The 20732-nt window shown below is 43.1% G+C and overlaps 1 long non-coding RNA gene across 4 annotated transcripts in view; it reads left to right on the top strand.

Moving 5' to 3' along the window:
* The window catches only part of LOC129621751 (uncharacterized), a 113010-nt gene that overhangs the window by 69040 nt on the left and 23238 nt on the right, over positions 1 to 20732 (top strand). For 3 of the 4 annotated variants that reach the window (XR_008699663.1, XR_008699662.1, XR_008699660.1), the window contains exon 2: positions 7561 to 7689. This is a non-coding gene — a long non-coding RNA (uncharacterized LOC129621751). Of the gene's footprint in view, positions 1 to 7560; positions 7690 to 14099; positions 14189 to 20732 lie in introns of all 4 variants that reach the window. The other variant, XR_008699661.1, reaches the window with a different exon arrangement.

The raw sequence follows: 20732 nt of genomic DNA, 5'->3' as shown, positions 1-20732 counted from the left end.
ATAAAGGGAGCTTGAGGTAAACAGTTCTTGACAGTCTCCGGGAACGGTTACACTTTTGTCCCTATATCACTTACATTTCTATAGCTTACTGACTGCATCGCCAACATTTGTAGAAACTTTATTCCTCAGATATGCTTGGAACATAGCCATCACTTTATTTGCTCTAAAATCTCAGTGCCAAGGGATTAATAGCAAGTCAGGGGGCTTGGAGTTAAAAGGAAGTTTGGATTTTCTCTGAGCCTGTATGACCTTGAGATGCACAAAGAAGTTAAATGTCTGCCTTCCTGACAGGTAAGAGTTTAAATGTCTTTGACTTCTGAAAATTAGATGTTCCTTCCTATTTTTTCGTAAGTGAAGTCATTCCAGAGCTGTAGAAAACTCTAAAGAGAGCGAATGTGTGTTTTCCTTCTCTTCAGTGTGCCCTTGCAAAGGTTCTGTTCCATTGTTTAAGATTTCTGAAACTTTACCTTTCAGGCTGAAAGTCAGTCTGCTCAGAGTATCCAAACCCAATGAAGAGTCTGGGCAGGGCCATTCAGAACTGATCACCACTTCCCAGGATGAGATAAGGGAACATGCCTTAAAGCTGGAAAGAGCTGGTTTGGGAGCTAATACAAGATTTAAATTCTAGAAATATAGTAGATGCTAAAACCTGTGAGAACAAGTGAAGAATTGAAATAACAGGCAAACTGTCACACCAACGAACGGATGAACTTGCAAAATTCCTGATCCCAGGAAGATATGAAAAGAGTAAATCCCCAAAGGGTTTTCATCTTTTGTCGCCCACACGCGGACCCCTGCATAGATGAACAGCCTTAGGCATCTTTCTATTGCCATTTCTCCTGCTAACACTCTGAGTCCATCCCTTTGTCTCTGCACAAGGAAACTCACTTCAGAGCTGTCCGAAGGGTTGTCAGGGTTGGCCAGGATCCAGCCCTCCTGTGACCTCCCCACACACATTTGTGAGGCGAGTAGAGCACCAGATGGATAGCAAGACATACGTCCGCTCTCTTTCTAGATGCCTAACCTTCAAGTGGTCTTTCCCCTGGACTCAGCCCTCAGAGGGCAGGGATAGGGCAAGAGTACAGGGCCATATACCAGCACCCTGGCTCTCATCTTTCTCCCCAGCTCAGACCTAGGATAGGAGGACTGGCTGTTACAGCCTCAGGCCACCTTCCCAGGCCTATCGTGGATGGCACAAACATTGGCTTTGGTACTCAAAAGCTGGGTTTGCTTCCTGGAAATGTAAATGTCCCTTTGGATTCAAAACGAAGAAATAGGTGGGTTTTTCCTTTGCCCATCACTCGAACAACTCTATCCTAAGAACAAAGTCTGATCAATGCTAACAGGAGGGTTAAGGACCAAGAGAAGTTATGGAAATGAAAACCATCACCCCACTGCACTTGCTTGTCCAAGGAGCTTCTGGAAATCCACGAACATGACTACACTACCTTTTTATAAAAGGCTTCTCCACTCACTATTTTATTGCAAGTAGGATGTTTCTCCCTGCGGCCAGCACTCGCTCTGCCTCTATCCCTGCCTCTTTCTCCAATAGAGCATATCCTCATTGTGCTGGCCCCATACTCGTGATCTATCCCGGAATTGCTGTTCCCAAGCCAGGTGCCACACACCCTACACATGTCCTGCATTTCTATCTCTTCTCCTTGGTCCCTCACACCTGGAGAGTGGCCTCCAGACAGACGACAGGTTGTTGGCATGGCCACCTTGCCCTGATCACGAGTCCAGGGAGCGCCTTTGATTTCTGCCTCTTCCATCTTCTGTGCCCCCACAGAGCTTCCTCCCTAACTGCTCACCTTGGATGAATTTCACATCCCAACTTCCTGTCAAGAGGACATCTGACTTTCCTTTCCTTCCTGGGAAGAGGAATAATCAGAGGGCTTGGGATGGGAAATTCATAGATGTTGGATTTGGCTTCAAGGCTGCTGTGTGGCCCCTAATCATCCCTCTGGTAGAAAGAGCGCTGCAGTCTTTCACAGGGATTTGGCCTTTCGGTCCTCTGATCTGTTTTCAGGGCTTAACTAAAGATGTGATTCTGGATAGTAAGTGTTACAGTGTTTGTTGCTGGTTCATTGAGATTTTTTTTAGGGCCTAATTACATTGTGATTAATTGGATATACAGTATTTTTCTCAAAAATAAGATTTGAGTGCACAAAAGTGAATGCCAATACACATCGATAATTATACTACCAAATGTCCAACTCCAGAGCCTTAAGACATCACATAATATTACTTGCAATGAAAGATACTATTTTCAGAGTCAAATATATGAGTGGGAGGAACCATTTTTATTCATTTCTATAACTTTTGTTTCATCCATATAAAATTTAAAGGCTGTTGGCCTATTCAGACAAAAACTTTCCTACTCTGGAGGCCACCTTAAATAGAGGTTACTTAGCGAGATAATTATTACCTCTCAAAACTCTCTTTAAAGAGGTTTTAATTAGAGCTCTCCAGTGCCTCCGGTTATGAGTTGTTTTGGTTTGGTTCTTGTATCTAATGATTGATACCAACCTATTCCATCCTGTGCCTCAGGAGAATCATTCCCAACAGGCAAAAGTGAAGCCAGCTTCAGTCTGCTGTGATGAAGAATCCTCTGGTTCTGGGGGTGTTATAAAAGTATCTGTCTTAAGGGGCAGGTAAGAACAAACCCACAGAAATAGGAAGGAGGTAGGGAGTCTGTAAGGGGTTTGCTGTTGTTCTACAGCTGCAAATTAGCAATAGGTAAGAGTTTTCTCGTAGGAGGCGAAGCCCTGCAGGAAAGCTCACGACACAGCTGGCCCAATGTCAGATTGTCCCCATGACTGCCAGGGAAGGCAAGGGCTAGTTACCAGGTAGAAGGTATTTGGAATTACTCCAAAAGTGGGTCTGGCCTCAGATTAGGAGTGCAAGGAAATGACCGTTTAAGAGGGCCCAGGACTTCCCTGGTGGTCCAGTGATTAAGAATCTGCCTGTCAATGAAGGAGACACAAGTTCAATCCTTGGTCTGGGAAGATTCCACATGCCACGGGGCAACTAAGCCTGTGTGCCGCAACTGCTAAGCCCACATACCGAGAGCTTGGGCGCCACAATAAGAGAAGCCACTGCAACGAGAAGTCCATTCACAGAAACATTGAGTAGCGCCCGCTCGCTGCAACAAGAGACGCCCCACATGCAGCCACGAAGACCCAGTGCAGTCACAATAGAAATAAATTAATTAATTTAAAAAAAAAGAGAGAGAGAGGGAGGGTCCAGATTTGGAGAGAAGTAGCTGAGAGAGAAACCGGTTCCAGATGTGAGGAGTTGGGAGGAAAGGGCAGTTTCCAAACTGAATTCCAGGAGGAAGGAAAGCCAGAGAAAACTTTGTTCTTGTCTAGAGTGGGCGTAATCAAGAAGGAAGTATAGGACTTCCTTGGTGGTCCAGTGGTTAAGATGCTGCCTTTGCAAGGTGGGGGGTTTCAGGTTCAATCCCTGGTTGGGGAAATTAAGATCCCACATGCCTTGTAGCCAAAAAAGAAAAAAAGAAATTTTTTTTATATGTGTCTATATTGTGAAAAAAAAAAAAAAAAAAAAGACAAGAAAATGTAGCTGGTCAGGCTTCAGAAGTTACGACTTCCTATAAGAAGCCAGACTTTTCTGTGAAGTTATTACTACTTGTAAAACTGCCCACCAGTCATATTTAACCCTCACAGTGAAGGATAAAGGACTTACCCTCTGACAAGAGGGATTTCATGGCTTGGTATGAGTTCACATCGAGGATAGAAGAGGATCATGACAGGGTGGCCTAGGAGACAGAGCGATAAACTGACACAGGCCCCTTCCACTTCTGCCGTTAACTAGGACACGACCTCAGGCATGTCACTCAGAGGCCTGGGACTCAGCCAGTCCATTTGTCAGGGAGGCAATACATGTAATTGAGCAGAGACCAATGCCTGGTCCAGGAGAAGCCTGCAAGCCTTTCACGGTCGAGGGTAAAACTAGGTTAGGTCTAAGTTCCCTCCCAGCTCTATTATGTAACTTGCTGTGGAGAAAAGAGCTTAGGCTTGGGATGCCTTGCTGCCTGGTTTGATTCCCAGCCCTGATTGTAACTAATATGAACTGGGGAAAGTTACTTAACCTGCTTAAACCTCAGGAAGGAGTCTATGAAAAAAATGTTAGATGCTCAGTCATGTCCAACTCTTTGGGACTCTACGGACTGTATCCTACCAGGCTCCTCCCCTAACCCTGTCCAACTCCATGACCCTTTTATTTTTCCACAAGAATTTTGTCACCAGATTGCCTATTTCTCAATAATATCCAGTTAACATTTCTTTTGAAACCAAGGATGGTGGCATAAATGATTTTAGATAAAATTGATGTCCTTAATTTTCTTCTGTGGAGATATTTTGTCTTTTCCATTTGTTCAAGTCTTATACATGTCTCCACAGAGGAATTTTTAAGTTTCTTAAATGTATTCCTTTGCACTTTGCCTTAATCACCTGGACTATTTGGCCCTTTGTATATTACAGCAATTTAAACCATTTATAAAAATGGGCTAAGGGATGAATTTAAAACGCTCGGCTTGAGAAAGTTACAGGAATTCTGTACTAGGAGAATGGCAGCTAGAAAGAGGTTGGAGGTATGAAAAACAGAGATGACAAAAAGGTAGAAAGAAAGGAGGAGACAGAGGATGAATCTCTCTACAGTGCTTTACCCTGTGTTGTCTTCTTCCCTGACCTTTCCCCTCTTTCTTCCAAAAATCAAGACTCCCTACCAAAATCATCCACTTTGATCTTATCAGTCCTTTCTGTGCCTTGCAAATATTTGCACCTCAGTCTTATTTTTTTTTCCCTCCACCCAATACTAGCAGGGCAACAGCATTTGGAATAAATTTGTGCCTTAGTGTCTGTTGGGGAGGGTTCTGGTCCCATGGATGAAACTGACAATGGCTGGTTCTTTCCTAGATAAAGTGTGTCTATGAGGGTATTATGGAAAGCCAGCCAGCAGTGGCTTAGGTTTCTTTGCTTACACAAGGAGTCTGGGTGTATGGTCACCAGCGTTAGGTGAGAGGCTTCAGGATTTTAGAGCTAAGGCCTCCTCTCTTCACTGGACCTTTCCCTTTTGGTCTCAAGGTTGTGCTTTGCCTTTAGCCATCAAGTCCGTATTCTGAGCAGGAAGAAGGAAAGGAAGCTCCAGAATTTCTATCTAAGAGCCAAAGGGTTTCCCAGAAATACTAAGAAGATATTGGCTTATGCCTCATAGATCAGATTGAGTCATATGAAGTAAAGAAAACAGCCTTTTTTATTCACGATTGCATCCCCCTCCCCGCAAAATGGGATTCTGCTAGAAAGGGAGACAGTGAGAATGGTCATTGAGTAAGCAACCAGAAGTTTCTACTACGAATGTAAGATCAAATGTATCACCCACTTCCATGGTGAATTCTCTTCTGAGAACTTACACATCTGGAAGAGTGTGGCAGAGATTGCTATCTGCCTACTCATCATCCATTATCCCCTCCTCCTGGGACTCAGAACCTGGATCCAGGGCTATGATGTATTTCCAAATCTCCTTTGCACCTAGAGTGGCCATGGGGCTAAGACCTGCCCTAGGAGATGGAAGCAGGCAAGTCGTGTAGGACTTCTTGAAGGGTTCCTTTAAAAAGAGAAGGCATCTTTAGTCCTTCCTACCTTCCTTCTTCCTGCTGTCTGGATATAAAGGGATATATGGATAGAATATAGTCAAACAAAGTGTGGGTTATAGCTCCAATATCCAGTATCATTGGAATTAACTAACACATTATCTTGTTTAATACTGATAACAACCTAAGAGATAGATACTAGTATAACCAGCTGCTTTTTAAGGACGAGGAAGCTGAGGCCTGAAGAGCCTAAGTTGCTGCGGACCTAACTTGTTGTAGACCAACTCATGAGTGGTAGATCCAGGACTGGAACTCAGGCCATCTGGCTCCACGGTTTGCTTTCATTCACCCCAGACTACACGGTTCACTGCCCCAGCCCTTCTAACAACCAGCAGAGGTGAGGTGTGGAAGCAGCACGGGCGCTGTAATCTGAAGTCTGTGTGTCCTTCCCGTGTTTGTCCGTCCACGTAACCAGAGACTCCTTGCTAGCTGTGTTGCCCTGGACTAGTTACTGTCTTCTCTGTGTCTGTCTCCTCTTGTGTAAAGTGGAGATATTCAGAGATAATCATGGAGGGATTGTGAGGATTAATGAGTTAGTCCTTAGAACAGGGCCTCACATCTAAAGAGTACTCAGTCAAGCTTAGCTATCACTGTTGCTGTTATCACTGTTGTCATTTCCCAGGGTAACAAAGCCCATGCTGGGAGACCTTCCCAGCATAGATCAGAACTTGTCCATCATGATCACTCCAGCTATGACAGGCATCCTGGGAATCACGTCTGATGGCTCAGACAACCAGGGAAGCGCAGGTCTTCTTTGATGAAAAGAATCCACCTGCAATGCCGGAGACCCAGGTTCAATCCCTGGGTTAGGAATATCTTCTGGAGAAGGGAATGGGTACCCACTCCAGTATTCTTACATGGGGAATCCCGTGGACAGAGGAGCCTGGCTGGCTACAATCCATGGGATCACAAAGAATTGGACACCACTGATTGACTAACACTCACTTAATTTCTCTCCCACCCTGTTGTTTTCCATAGCTGCCAGACATGGCCCCTTAGCTCCATCTTTTCCCTGGAGACATGGTAGATGGTATATGGTGTATATCAGCAGCTAAAATCCTTATCCCACCTCTCACCATACCTGCCCACCCCACCCTGATCCAGGCATGGAACAAGGCTAGGGATGTCTTCTCCTTGGAAACCTCTCTGTTAACTCATCTGGCAGATTGCAAACTATTTCAGATGGCCATGGCTACATCAGTAGGATTCCACATCACATGGAAGGTCTCAGAGAGAGTCTCCTTTGTGCAGGTTTGTGGAGCTGAGTCCCCTGGCAACTAATTCAGGAATTAGACTGGTTCTAGACAATTCGTTTGGCATCAGGGGAGCTTAGATTAATCACTTTCATCCTAGAACATAGAATATCTCTCCATTTATCAGATCTTTCCCTATAACCCTTATTGCAGACTTGGTATTCTTGATTAATTTTTAGAAACTTTTTATTTTTGATATTATGGTAAATAGCATGTTTTGTTCTTACATTTTCTAGTTAATTGTTGCTGGTATAAAAAATGGTACTAGTTTTTTAAATTGATTGTTAACCCAGTAATATATCTGTGGTGATTTACAAATATATCTACATATTTCTTGATCATCCTGGAGGAGGAAATGGCAGCCCACTCCAGTATTCTTGCCTGGAGAATCTCATAGACAGAGGAGCCTGATGGGCTGCAGTCCATGGGGTCGCAAAGAGTCGGAGACAACTGAATGACTAGCAGACACGCATTCTTTGATCCTGCTTCTTTCAAGAATTACAGCCTACTCCTCTCCCCTTGAATATAGATTTAATGACCCATGTTTAACAAATAGAATGTGGTGAAAGTGATGGCCTGTGACTTCTGAGACTTTAAGTCATAAAATGGAATTCAGTTTCCTCTGTTTTCTTTCAGGGCATTTGCTGTAGGAGGACCCAACTACCATACTGTGAGGACACGCCAGCAGGCTGTGGAGAGGTCCGCGTGAGGAGGAACGGAGGCCCTCTGCCAGTGATCACATGAGAGAGCCATCCTATAAGACAGGTACAGACAAGTCTCCACATAACTGTAGACCCCAACGACATCTTGACTGCACTTTCATGAGAGACCCTCAACCAGATCGTGCATCTAAGTCACCAGTGACCACGTATTATAGGAGTCCATTCGTATAGAAGGTAAACTTATGGGCTTCCCTGATAGCTCAATTGGTGAAGAATCCACCTGCAGTGTGGGAGACCTGGGTTGGATCCCTGGGCTGGGAAGATCCCCTGGAGAAGGGAAAGGCTACCCACTCCAGTATTCTGGCCTGGAGAATTCAATGGGTCCATGGGGTCCCAAAGAATTGAACATGACTGAGCAACTTTCACTTTTCATAGAGACAGAAAGGTGCTTTAGGACTGGGGATTGGAAGAGAATGGGGTGAAAACTAGAGAGAAGGGGTCTCTTTTTATTTTATCTTTTTTAAAATAACCTTTTCTTTGTTGGTGGTATACAGTGTATTTATTTTACTTTTGGCCACGCTGGGTCTTTGCTTCGAGAAGGCTTTCTCTAGTTGCAGCAAGCAGGGGTTGCTCTCTAGTTGCGTGCAGGCTTCTCGTTGCGGTGGCTTCTCTTATTGTGGAGCACGAGCTCTAGGGTGCGTGGGCCTCGGTAGGTGCGGCACTTGTGCTCCTGAGTGTGGGCCCAGTGGTTGTGGTGCATGGGCTTCGTTGCCCCATGGTGTGTGGAATCTTCTCAGACCAGGGACTGAACCTGTGTCCCCTGCATCAGCAGGTGATTCTTTACTACAGGACCACCAAGGGAAGTCCTTGGGTTTCTTTTTGAGATAAGGAAAATGTTCCAGTTGATTGTAGCCACGGTTGGGCACATCAGTGCATATTTGAAACTTCATTGAGTTGTATACTATACTTTGTTGTTGTTTAGTCGCTAAGGCATGTCTGACTCTTTTGTGACCCCATGGACTATAGCCCACCAGGCTCCTCCATCCATGGGATTTCCCAGGCAAGAATACTGGAATGGGTTGCCATTTCCTTCTCCAGTTGTATACTCTAGATGGGTTAATTGCATGGTGTTCTGGGTTGAATGCTTGTATCTCTCCCCAAATTTATATGTTGAAATTCTAACCCCAACCTAACGGTGTTTGGAGGTGGGGCCTTTGGGAAAAAATTAGGTTTATGTTGGGTTATGAGGGTGGACCCTTGTGATGGGACTGGTGCACTTATAAGCAAGACGGAGAGGTCCTCTCTACACACGCATTCACTCAGGAAAGGACTTGTGTGAACATGGTGAGAAGGTGCTGTCTACAAGCCAGGAGGGGGCCTTCACCAAGAGTTAAATCTTTCGGCACCTTGATATTATTCTTCCTAGCTTCAAGGATTTTGAGAAATAAATATCTGCTATTTAAGCCACCCATCTATCTTGTTATAACAGCCCGAGCAGACTAACATATGGCATGTGATTTTATCACAATATAGATTTTTTAAAAAAGAAAGAAAGAAGGCAAACACAAGGATGATTACATCAGTTCATTTCCTCCTTGGAAATCCACTCTGACTAACATGGGATAAGGTAGCTTTTTCTAGGACTTTCAAAAAACTCAGGAATCTTGTTGTCCCTAAATCTAGATGCATGAGGCCAACCTTCTCTATAATTTAATAACAAAGAGGGACTCACAAGAGAATGATTTCTCTCAGTCAAATGAAAACACACCAAGCTACACTTGTCAATACACTGTCAATAAAAATCCCAAAGAAAACTATAACAGTTTTATATGAAACAAAAAACATTTTTTATATAAGTATAAAGGTGAAATAAATCTTGTATATCATTCCCGAATTTCTGGGCTTTGTATGTTAACACTGTTGATAGGAAGTGCCCGTATACATCCTTCCCAAAGCACGTATAATCCAGGGTGGGAATCTGTATATATTTGATGTTGGCCCAAATGACCTAAGTGATTCCAAAGCTGATACTTCATTTCCCTAGTAATTAGTAAGAAGTGCTATTTAAAAATTGTGTTGCTTTACAACATAAGACAAATTTCTTCTGTATTAAATGCCCTAGAGGACTCTATCTTAATTCCCAAGCCAGCTCAGGCTGGAAAGGCTGATTGCTCAGTTCATGGTGCTAAACTATATTGTCGTGCTGTATTTTAAATGTTTAAGGTAAGTTAATTCACCACCAGGCTCCCCCGACCCTGGGATTCTCCAGGCAAGAACACTGGAGTGGGTTGCCATTTTCTTCTCCAATTAATTCAGAGTCGCTGCTAAGTGTGAGCTCATCAATATAAGCAAAACAAATCCAATTTTTCTCCTGGAAGTGGTTTCAACAGCTGTATTTTCACCCTCTCTGCTCCCCTTCCTGCACACCTGTTATCTCTTTAAGAAATCAGCTTACTCCAGAGCCAGGAGTTTTACCTTCCAAGGGAGTGGGGAGGGTGGTGTTGATTTGGGTGGAGGGCTGGTAACAGAGACAGGAGTCACCCTGCAGAGCAGATCACTATGTGTGCGTGGCTATCATGTCTGTGCTCTAAAGGCAGGCTCTTGATTCTTTAAAAGAGCTTCTTAATCAAAGTCTTTTTTTTTTTAACCTCTTTTTTTTAACACATAGTTATGTAGTTTTCTCACCACCACAACACTGCTGCTGCTGCTGCTAAGTCGCTTCAGTCGTGTCCGACTCTATGCAACCCCATAGACGGCAGCCCACCAGGCTCCTCTGTCCCTGGGATTCTCCAGGCAAGAATACTGGAGTGGGTTGCCATTTCCTTCTCCAGTGCATGAAAGTGAAAAGTGAAAGTGAAGTCGCTCAGTCATGTCCGACTCTTAGCGACCCCATGGATTGCAGCCTACCAGCCTCCTCCGTCCATGGGATTTTCCAGGCAAGAGTACTGGAGTGGGGTGCCATTGCCTTCTCTGACCATAATACTAGAAGTAGCTAACTCATTGATGGAGGTAAGCTCCCATCAGAGATTACAAGCATCTGGTAACAGAAAGGGAGAAGGTAGGAAAACCTAAACTTGAAAATCATAGCTATCAGTTAATTAATCTATCCTAGCTATCACTTAAAAAAACACAGATGCAAAGAAACATATCTCAATAGGCACTTGGGAGTTTGTTCTATAGAAACAGAATTCCTATTCCAAATCATGGCCCTGAGACTTGGAAAGAGTATGTTATCCTCAGGATATTCTCTTTCAAAGAGCAGAGAAATAATATAATAATTATATATTTATGCATATATGAAAAAGTTTCATTCAAACAGGTAAAAAGAAATTTAAACATTGGCATTTAGAGAAGAAAATATTGTATTTAAGAGTTAGCCTTTTTAAACAGCCAATTACTGGTTACTCTGAATTAATAAAATGAACCTAAGACAGAAAACAACGGCAGAACAAAGTTCTAATGATAGCGATTCTCACAGAGGAATCTTTGGTGAAGTTGCAGACTTGCGTTCTTTAAACAAATGTGGAATACCTGGGGTGTGCCAGACACTGCGTTAGGTGATATGAGGAAATTGGATATGGAAATCAGAGGCTGCGCTCAGTGAGAAGGACACTAGATCAAGAAATAATTGCCATGCAATATGGTACTCTGGTTAAGTGCCTCAGAGCCATAAAGGGAGTAGTGTGTTCTGCTTAGAAAGGATGAGAAAAGCTTAAAACAAGGTATAACTTTTGAGATGTGTTTTATTGGGGTTTTAAGGGTGATAATAAACCTTATTCATCCCCTTGGAGTTTGAACCAATTAAGACATAGAATAGGGAGTGAAATGTTGCATGTAAAACTGGATTTGAGAATGAGGTGTGGGCCTTTGGGTGAAAAAAAACTTCACATTTCTCTCATAGTCTAGACTTTGGGACCTGCACACAGGGAGTTCGTGAGAAAACCAGGTGAGCAGGGCAGATTGAGCCAGCAGCAGGCAGGCTAGTGAACTGCAACCCACAAGTTGAGCGCAGAAGAAAGAGAAAGGCCATGGGTGGGGACTATTTTAACCTGTTAGCCTCACCAAACAGAGAAATATAACTGTGGAGGAAGGTGTCTAATTTCTCCAGTCAAATGAATCATGCCTCCTTCTATAGGAGATACAGCCAAAAGGAAAAGAGAAGGGCCAGCTGTCTTCCTGCAACACAGTTTCCCTCTGGCAAAGGCTGCAGGAGTGCCCTCCCCTTGAACCCAAAATGATCTGCAGGGATAAGCATCACACGCCATGGGGCTTGAAGGCCAGAGGTTCAACAGGTGGGTGAGAGGGAGCATTCCAAGTAGAAAAGTGAAAGTCACTCAGTCGTGTCCAACTCTGTGTGACCCCATGGACTATACAGTCCATGGAATTCTCGAGGCCAGAATACTGGAGTGGGGAGCCTTTCCCTTCTCCTAGCAGATCTTCCCAACCCAGGAATCAAACTGGGGTCTCCTGCCTTGCAGGCAGATTCTTTACCAACTGAGCTATTAGGGAAGCCCATTCCAAGTAGAGACCAAAGCAACAGCAAAGCAGAGAGATTTCAGTGTTCAAAGTGCCACAGGAAATAGAGAGTAATCATTTAAGTTTATGAAATATGTCAGTTTTCTAACCAAAGATGATCTATGCTGCTGCTGCTAAGTTGCTTCAGTCGTGTCCGACTCTGTGCGACGCCATGGATGGCAGCCTACCAGCCTCCCCCGTCCCTGGGATTCTCCAGGCAAGAACACTGGAGTGGTTTGCCATTTCCTTCTCCAATGCATGAAAGTGAAAAGTGAAAGTGAAGTCGCTCAGTCGTGTCTGACTCTTGGCGACCGCATGGACTGCAGCCCACCAGGCTCCTCTTTCCATGGGATTTTCCAGGCAAGAGTACTGGAGTGGGGTGCCATTGCCTTCTCCAAAAGATGGTCTATGGTCTAGAATAAATCTCTTTCTCTAAGTCAAAGTCCTTATTTCTTATTGTACTCAGCCCAGGATCTAAAAATAGCACATAAATGCTCCTCAAGCTTGCATTTATCTTGCTCGGGGTTCGCTAAGCTTTCTGAATCTCTGGGAATCCGTCTTTCATCATTTTGGGGAAATTTCTAGCATAACCCCTTTATTGCTTCTCTCCATTCCCTCTCTCTGCTTCTTCTGAGATTCCAATGACCCCACATGTCACGCTGTTGATGTTTGTTTTTCATAGTTTTTCTTCTGATAATTTGTACTAAACATTTTTAGTAGCCTGTCTTCCAACTAGTTAGCAAATTATGTTCACAATCTGCCACTAAACTGATTCATTGAGTTCTTATTTTTAGCTATTGTATTTTCCTATTGTAGAATATCCATTTGATTCTTCTTTTTATAGATTATGTCCCAAATATCTGGTAAAATTGTCATCTCTTTCCTCTACTTTCTTGAATATGTTCATCATAGGTATTTTAAAATTCTTATTTGCTAATATCTGAACCATCTATGGGCTTGTTTCTATTGTCTAAGTTTTTAATATCTTACCTGAGATACAATCTTGGTTTTCACATATTTGGTAATTTTTTATCATATGCCAGATATTTTGATGAAAGACACCAAATGATGTTAGCTTCCCCTTTTCCTCCTCTAGGTATCAGGCAGGAGATTGTCCATCACAGATTGAGCTGAAGCAGGGCTTGGATGTGATTTTGGAAGCTGTTTTGGTTAGACTCAGTCTACCTCCAGCTTACCCCTGTGCCAAGGGTGTAAATCTGAAAAGTTTTCAGTTAGAGCCTGTTCTTGGAGAGCCACCAGTAAGCGGTGGCGTGAGCCAGGATTCTCGTTTCCTCCTCAGGAACTGAACCTGGGTAGCCTGGATGAAAATCAGGAATCCTAACCACCAGAGCATCAAGGCCTAAAGGCTAGAGGCAAATTTTCCCTGGATCTTTGCTCTTAATGAAAACTACATTTCCCAAGGAGGCAAAAACTATAAAAAAAAAAAAACACAAACAAACAGGTACAAAGTTTATTATTAGAAACACAGGACAACAACAAGTGAGAGAGCACAGAGAAACTTCTTGTTGACCCGAAGCCAGGCAGAGATGCACACCCAGAGAGCAAGGGTGTGGGCATCCTCCCTAATGAGAAGCATGGTAAGGAGGTAGCTAAATAATTCATGTAGGACAGTTCTGCTAGGCCTTTATTTACCTGTGGCCAATTATCTGATGTCTTTTTCCACACCTGACCTACCCTAGGACCCTTCCGGATACACGTGTGCAAAGTTTTCCAAGATGGACTCCAGTCCAGAGGCCTATGGGGTGGCCTTGGCATCACATATTCTGGGGTGGTGCCCCCCACTTTTGACCTCAAGGAGCCTTTCTGCACATGTGCACTGTCTCCCTTTCCCCAAGGATGGGAAATATATGACCTCTTGATCTTTTACTCAAATAAGGTTTAGCCCCTCTCTGTTTTTGCCACAACTGTTATCCTAAAGTGTCCTTAGGAGACAAAGATTGGCTATTTACTGTTTGTGTTGTTATTTCTATTTCCAAGTGCAAACAGGAAGCTAGCTGTAAATCCCCAGCCTGGAGCCCATCTATCAAGCCTAGAGACCACAGGAGATTCAACTCTGCCCTTCACAGGTTTGCTGCTTAGCTTTGTACCATCTCGTAGCGTACAAATTCAAAGTTTAGTACATTTCCTCAGAGAGCGCCCAGCCGTCTTTGTGAGGTTCCTCTGGTCTTCAGTTGTATCACCCACCCCCCTCCAATTTCTCATGAATATCATACAGTCTTTGCTCTCCAGCAGCAGACTTAGGGACAAGTCTTGACTCGCAGGCTCTAGGAGCTTCCAGAATTAGTAAGTGACCCTGGGTTAAAAGGACCTATGGAGTGTCAGCATATTCCTCTCCCTATAGCTTTCATCTGTGGCTTTTTTGTTTTCCGTTCATTTCCACTTGGCTATTTTAGTTTCTTCAGGACCTCCAGACCATAGGATATTTCATTCTGTCTTTTAAAACATGTCACCTGACTCATTTATCACTCCCACTGCCTCAGATTCAGAAAAGCTTTCGGTAGCCGCGCGCTCGAGACTCCTAAACCCCTGCTTTGAGCAGTGCAGCTCACAGGGCCGCTGAGTTTCGTTGCTCCCTCCCTGGCATGGAGCTCAGCCCAGAATCAGAAAATGACCCAGGAACACATGGGGCAGCCAGTTATCCACTCACCTCCAGACAGTTCTCCCCTTTCTGCAATTTTAGTCCATTGATCCTTGTAGCTTCCTCAACTCTCTGATGCCATTAAAAGTATAACTTTTGTTATTTATCCAGTTTTTTCTGCTCTTTGTCAGTGAGTGAGTTGGTGTACCATGACCTACTCTAGCCCACTCAGAAGCAGAACTCAGCTTTACAAGTCTGCTTGTGCCCTGGGCTAAACCACTGCTCACTCTGCCCCGCTCCCCCCTCCCAGTGAAAACCCTCAATATGCCCTTCCTCTGCAGTCTGTGTCCTCCCTGGACTCTTCAGTTCTATAAAGACTTCAGAAGGGCATGGATGGACCTTATCATACTAAGTCTGTATTATACTGCTCAGCTGATGATAGTACATTTGGGTTGTAAGAAACAATTTCTTAAAGCAATTATGACTTCTGAATTTAAGAACCTTTGAATCTTTTAAAAACTGGTACTAATCTGGTTTACTTGGCCTCCAGCAACTTGGAGATTTCCAAAGAATATAAAACTACAATTTTTTCACTAAGATAGTAATACTGTGAATCATAAATTGAACCTCCTAATAAAGCTTCTTGAAGTAATAAAGAATTATTTTTAGAAGCTGATTTCACCATTAAATGTGATATTGTAGAAGTATTTAAAGAAACTTCTTGATAAGTTTTGCCTCCATTTGCTATGTAAATATATACACCCACCTTTTTATTTCCTTTGTTCCTTAGTATACTCATATTTCTTTGTAAAGAAATATGCTTTTTTGAAAAAAAAAGTCAAAGACAAATATCCATGTGATATCACTTGTATATGGAATCTAAAATATGAAACAAATGAACTTATTTACAAAATAGAAACATAACCATAGAAAACAAACTTTTGGTTACCAAAGAGGAAAGGAGGAGGGATAAAATAGGATGACATACACACACTGCTGTATATAAAATAGATCACTAATAAGGACCTACTGTATAGCACAAGGAACTCTATCTTGCAATAAACCATAATAGAAAACAATTTAAAGAAAGAAAGAGAAGGCTCATTCTGAAAACTCTCCCTCTTTCCTTCATGACATCTTAAATGGAATGTTTGTGTTAATTACAAACAACGTCATTACACAGCAGAACAGCAAATCTGCGCCCCTTCACAGTGCTCCAAGTCCCCACACAGCTCAACTGCACCTCCAACAAGAAGGCAATTGCTAGGAGGCCAGCAGGCAAACTTCAAGAGACAGGGGTTTCTACTCTTTCTCTCTGAAGTTCTCTATCCAATCCCAGCCCAGGCCAGCCTATCAGAACTTTAAGAAAAATAAAAATGGCAAGCACACACTCACACACTCCCTTCCATAACTTCAAAGGAGATTTTGCATGTATTGTTAGAGAAAAAAAAATAAAATTGTTTATTAACATGGAGTGAAATATGGTCTAAACTTTTAAAGTTTTATCTGGAACTCTGCTATCTTCTTTCTTTAGGCATGCTGTGCTGCTAGAAATCTCTATGAAGTTGTAAGGGCTTTTTTCTTTTTCATGTTCCTTCTTCTAGAAATATGAAAGTGCTGGGTTGGACCACCTAAAGAAAGCTAAAAAATGTAAAAGAACTAGGAAACTCTTCTACATTGAATTTGCAATGTAAAGACAACTTCATCGATCAAATAACTTGGGATTCCTTAGAAGATATGTGAATCCAGTTAAATGATAAAAGTTCTAAAATAGCCACAAAGAAAAATATGCAGCATTAGTAAGAAATTATTAAATATTATGCACCACAGACATGTCTAATTTTGTCCTTCCAGTGGCAGATGGTAAACAGGATGCTGAGAAATTGAGATTGGGGTCTCTGAGTCTGCAGGAGTCCCTTAGTGGGGCTCATTTGTAAACAGGAACCGTGCCAGGCATCCTGGGTTAGGAACTCTGTGATCTCTTTCAGCATTTCCTACAGCTTTTCCTCTGGGACTGGCTGACCCCAGTTTTATACTGGAACCTGTGCTTTATGCTTGAAAGAGTTGGAAGGATTGGAAGTACAATCTAGCCCAGAGAGACTAAAATATTTATGATCTAGCCCTTTACATCAAAAGTTTGTGGAACTATGCTTTCAATGGGTGCCTAAAATTTAAACTTTTTTAGCTCTTCTCTTAGAACAAGAGTATTATCTTTAACAATGTTTGCAAAATCAATGAAAAGCATTAACTTCAACTTCCTTTTTTTCTTCTGATGCATGCTTAAGTCACTTCGGTTGTGTCCGACTCTTTGTGACCCTATGAACTGTAGCCCACCAGGCTCCCCTGTCCATGGGAATCTCCAGGTATGAATACTGGAGTGGGTTGCCATGCCCTCCTCAAGGGGATCTTCCTGACCCAGGGATCAAACCCGCATCTCTTATGTCTGCCAGTATTGGCAGGTGGGTTCTTTACCACTAGCGCCACTTGGGAAGTCCCTCTCTTCTGGTGGCTCAATGATATATATATAAATGTTATGCATCATGATTTTGTCCCTCCCCAGTTCAATCTAGTTGAATTGAACATATGTATGGGTCTTTTTTGGGCTTCCCAGGTAGTGCTAGAATGTTTTGGCCATTCTAGCATCACATTTCAAAATCATCTCTATTAAACTTGTTTTCCATAAATATTGCACTATACCTGCCATCAAAAGCATCATTCAATTTGGCTAAATATTGGACTATAATGTTTCAAAGCTTGACACCTGTTTCCTTGTCATTGTCGAATACCTTGACTGTTGACCGCTTATCCAGTCTTCTGTCTGTTTTCATAATGGCCCGAGTACATTTTGACCTGAAAACCTACTCATCTTCAATGTTTCCAGCTTTTTTAAAAATTTAAGCTGTCCATTTCTCTAAAGATTTTCTATTTCCTTTCTCTTTTCAGCCTTTTTTCCTGAGTTCCTCTGTCAGATTTTCTATTTTTTCATCATCCTGATTCATTCTCTTATTTTCAAGGATCTAGAAAAATTGAAAGGAATTGAACCTCAAATGCACACAATTTTAATATCTATCAAAACTTTAAAGTACCATGAATGTAAAGATGAAAAGAATTTAGTATATTACTTCAAATGTGTTACCCCTAGACCTTTACATACACACACTGAAGAGTAATATGAATTGTTTAATAGTGCAAAATGGTCCTCAACTGCCATACACACCTGTTGTGAATGTCACAGAATTGGAACCATGAATTGGATCATGAAGATGAAGATGGACACTTTGCACTATCAAGAAGTAACTCTTTGCTGTGATACTATTCCTTTGATGCTACTATAGAGGACATATTTGGCAAGTCCAATGTGTTTTTCCACCCTAGACTCCCAGTGCTCAACTCCTTCCCACGTCACAGACACATCCAGCTCCCTTCAAGCATTCTGTCACCACCCCCTTTTGTTTTGAAGCCATAGAGCGAAAGACAAGGGCAGGCATTTCTCTGAGGCCTGATGGCTTTTAGTAAGGTGAGTGTTTAGGGTTTACAGGCGACTCTGCGCCAGCACTGGGGATTGCGAATAGAGTGTGTGTGTGTGAATATGTGTATGTGAGTGTGTGTGTATTGTGCATATATGCAAGATTTGTGGGCCCTGTATAGCATGATGCCCTTCTTGCCCAGGTTTAAAGGGTGGTGCTGAGAGTGAAGGACCATTTGGGGGGTGCACCTGCCTCAAGCTATGCTGAGCATGAAGAAACAGGAAGACTAGAATGAAATTCTGAGAACTTCCCCCAAGCCCAGAGTGGGACAGGAGTCCTTAGGCTCTGAGCAGAGCATCCTGGGGATGTGGCAGGACCTTGAGGGGAAGTATCTGCTGGCTGGGGAGTGACCTCCAGGCCCTGGCTCAGCAGGTGACAACAGGGAGCATATCAAACCAGGATATGGGGCTTCCCTGGTGGCTCAGTGGTAAAGAATCCGCCTGCCAATGCAGGAGACATGGGTTCAATCCCTGATCCGGGAAGATCCCACATGTCGCAGAGCAACTAGGCCGTGCACCACAACTACTGAGCCTGTCCTCTAGAGCCTGGGAGCCGAAACTACTGAGCCCCCGTGCTGCAACTACTGAAGGCCGTGCACCCTAGAGCCCACGCTCCGCAGCAAGAGAGGCCGCTGCAATGAGAAGCCTGCACACCGCAACAAAGAGCAGCCCCAGCTCAGCACAGAGAGAAATCCATGCAACAACGAAGACCCAGCACGGCCATCAGTTCAGGTCAGTCGCTCAGTCGTGTCCGACTCTTTGCGACCCCGTGGACGCATGCACGCCAGGCTTCACTGTCCATCACCAACTCCCGGAGCTTACTCTGACTCATGTCCATCGAGTCGGTGATGCCATCCAACCATCTCATCCTTGTCCCCTTCTCCTCCCACTTTCAATCTTTCCCAGCATCAGGGTCTTTTCCATGACTCGGCTCTTTGCACCAGGTGGCCAAAGTATTGGAGTTTCAGCTTCAGCATCAGTCCCTCCAATGAGTGTTCAGGACTGATTTCCTTTAGGACTGACTTGTTGGATCTCCTTGCAGTCCAAGGGACTCTCAAGAGTCTTCTCCAAAACCACAGTTCAAAAACATCAATTCTTCGGTGCTCAGCTTTCTTTATATCCAACTCTCACATCCATTCATGACCACTGGAAAACCCATAGCTTTGACTAGAAGCTATTTATAGCACAGCCATAAATACATAAATTAAATTACTAAAAAAAAAAGTGTGATATGGTGACCAGAAGACCTGGGACCTCCCTGGTGGGACCCCTAGGACCTTATATGATGCTGGGAGTGCAGGAGAGAGACTTGATCATTACCAAGCTGAAATTCCATTTCAACATAACCAGATTAAAGCAGAGAGGCTAGATTTGGATCAAGAAGAAAGGAAAGAAATGTGACATTTCTTACACATCATTTTGTTCAATAAAATCATGAATAAGTTTGGTGAATCCTGACGCTCTTCACATCCTTTTCTCTCTTGAAGTGGGGGGACCTCAGAATCTGGGGAAGGGTGGCTTCCAGGGCCTTCCCTGCTGGACTACCCTTGATGTTTCTGGAACTTACTTCCGGGGAAAAGCAATCTGTGTTTTTCCATCTGGGTACTTAGCAGACCACTTTGTGGAGAACTCCTGGCCAGAGAAATCAGTGCCCTGGCCACTCATCCCTGCCTCACTCCCTTGTCCTTCCCAGAGTTGCTCTGGCTCCCCCTGACCTTGTAGATGTTGGTGGAGAGAGGGAGGCTTTCCCACTAGGGAAAAGGGAGGAAAATGGAGACTCTGAGCAGGAAAGTATGTAAAGCCATCCGCAGAAGTTCTCTGTCTTCTGAACACCTTCTGGGCTGAAGCTACGTCTTCCTTGAAATTGAGGTGCAGCTGATGTGCAATATTAAATAAGTTTCAGGCATACAACACAGTGATCCAAAAATTTTAAAGCTTATACTATGTTTATAGTTATTGCGAAATATTGACTATATACCCCGTGTTGTATAATATATCCTGGTAGCTTATTTATTTTACATAGTAGTCTATATGCCTTAATCCCCTACCCCTGTCTTACCTCTCCTTCTCCCCTCCAGTAACCACTAGCTTAATCTTTATACCTGTGAGTCAATTTCTTTTTTGTTATATTTGTTAGGTTCATTTTAAAAAATTTAGATACCACATACAAGTGGTATAATACAAATATAGTGTTTGTCTGACTTATTTCACTTAGCATAATACCTTCCAAGTCTATCCATATTGTTGCAAATGGTAAAATTTTGTTTTTTATGGCTGAGTAGTATTCCACTGTGTGTGTGTGTGTGTCTGTGTGTGTACGACATCTTCTTTATCCATCTGTTGAGGGACACTTATGTTTCTTCCATATCTTGGCAATTGTAAATAATGCTGCTGTGAACACTGGGGAGCATGTACCTTTTTTACTCAGTGTTTTGGGTCATTTTGGATATATACCCAGGAGTGGTATTTCTAGGTCCTACGGTAGTTCTATTTTTAGTTTTTTGAG

This window comes from Bubalus kerabau, chromosome 10, assembly GCF_029407905.1.
Source record: "Bubalus kerabau isolate K-KA32 ecotype Philippines breed swamp buffalo chromosome 10, PCC_UOA_SB_1v2, whole genome shotgun sequence".
In the NCBI taxonomy this organism is placed as follows: domain Eukaryota; kingdom Metazoa; phylum Chordata; class Mammalia; order Artiodactyla; family Bovidae; genus Bubalus; species Bubalus kerabau.
The sequence above is the reverse complement of the archived record's forward strand: the minus strand, read 5'-3'. Positions and strand labels throughout refer to the sequence as shown.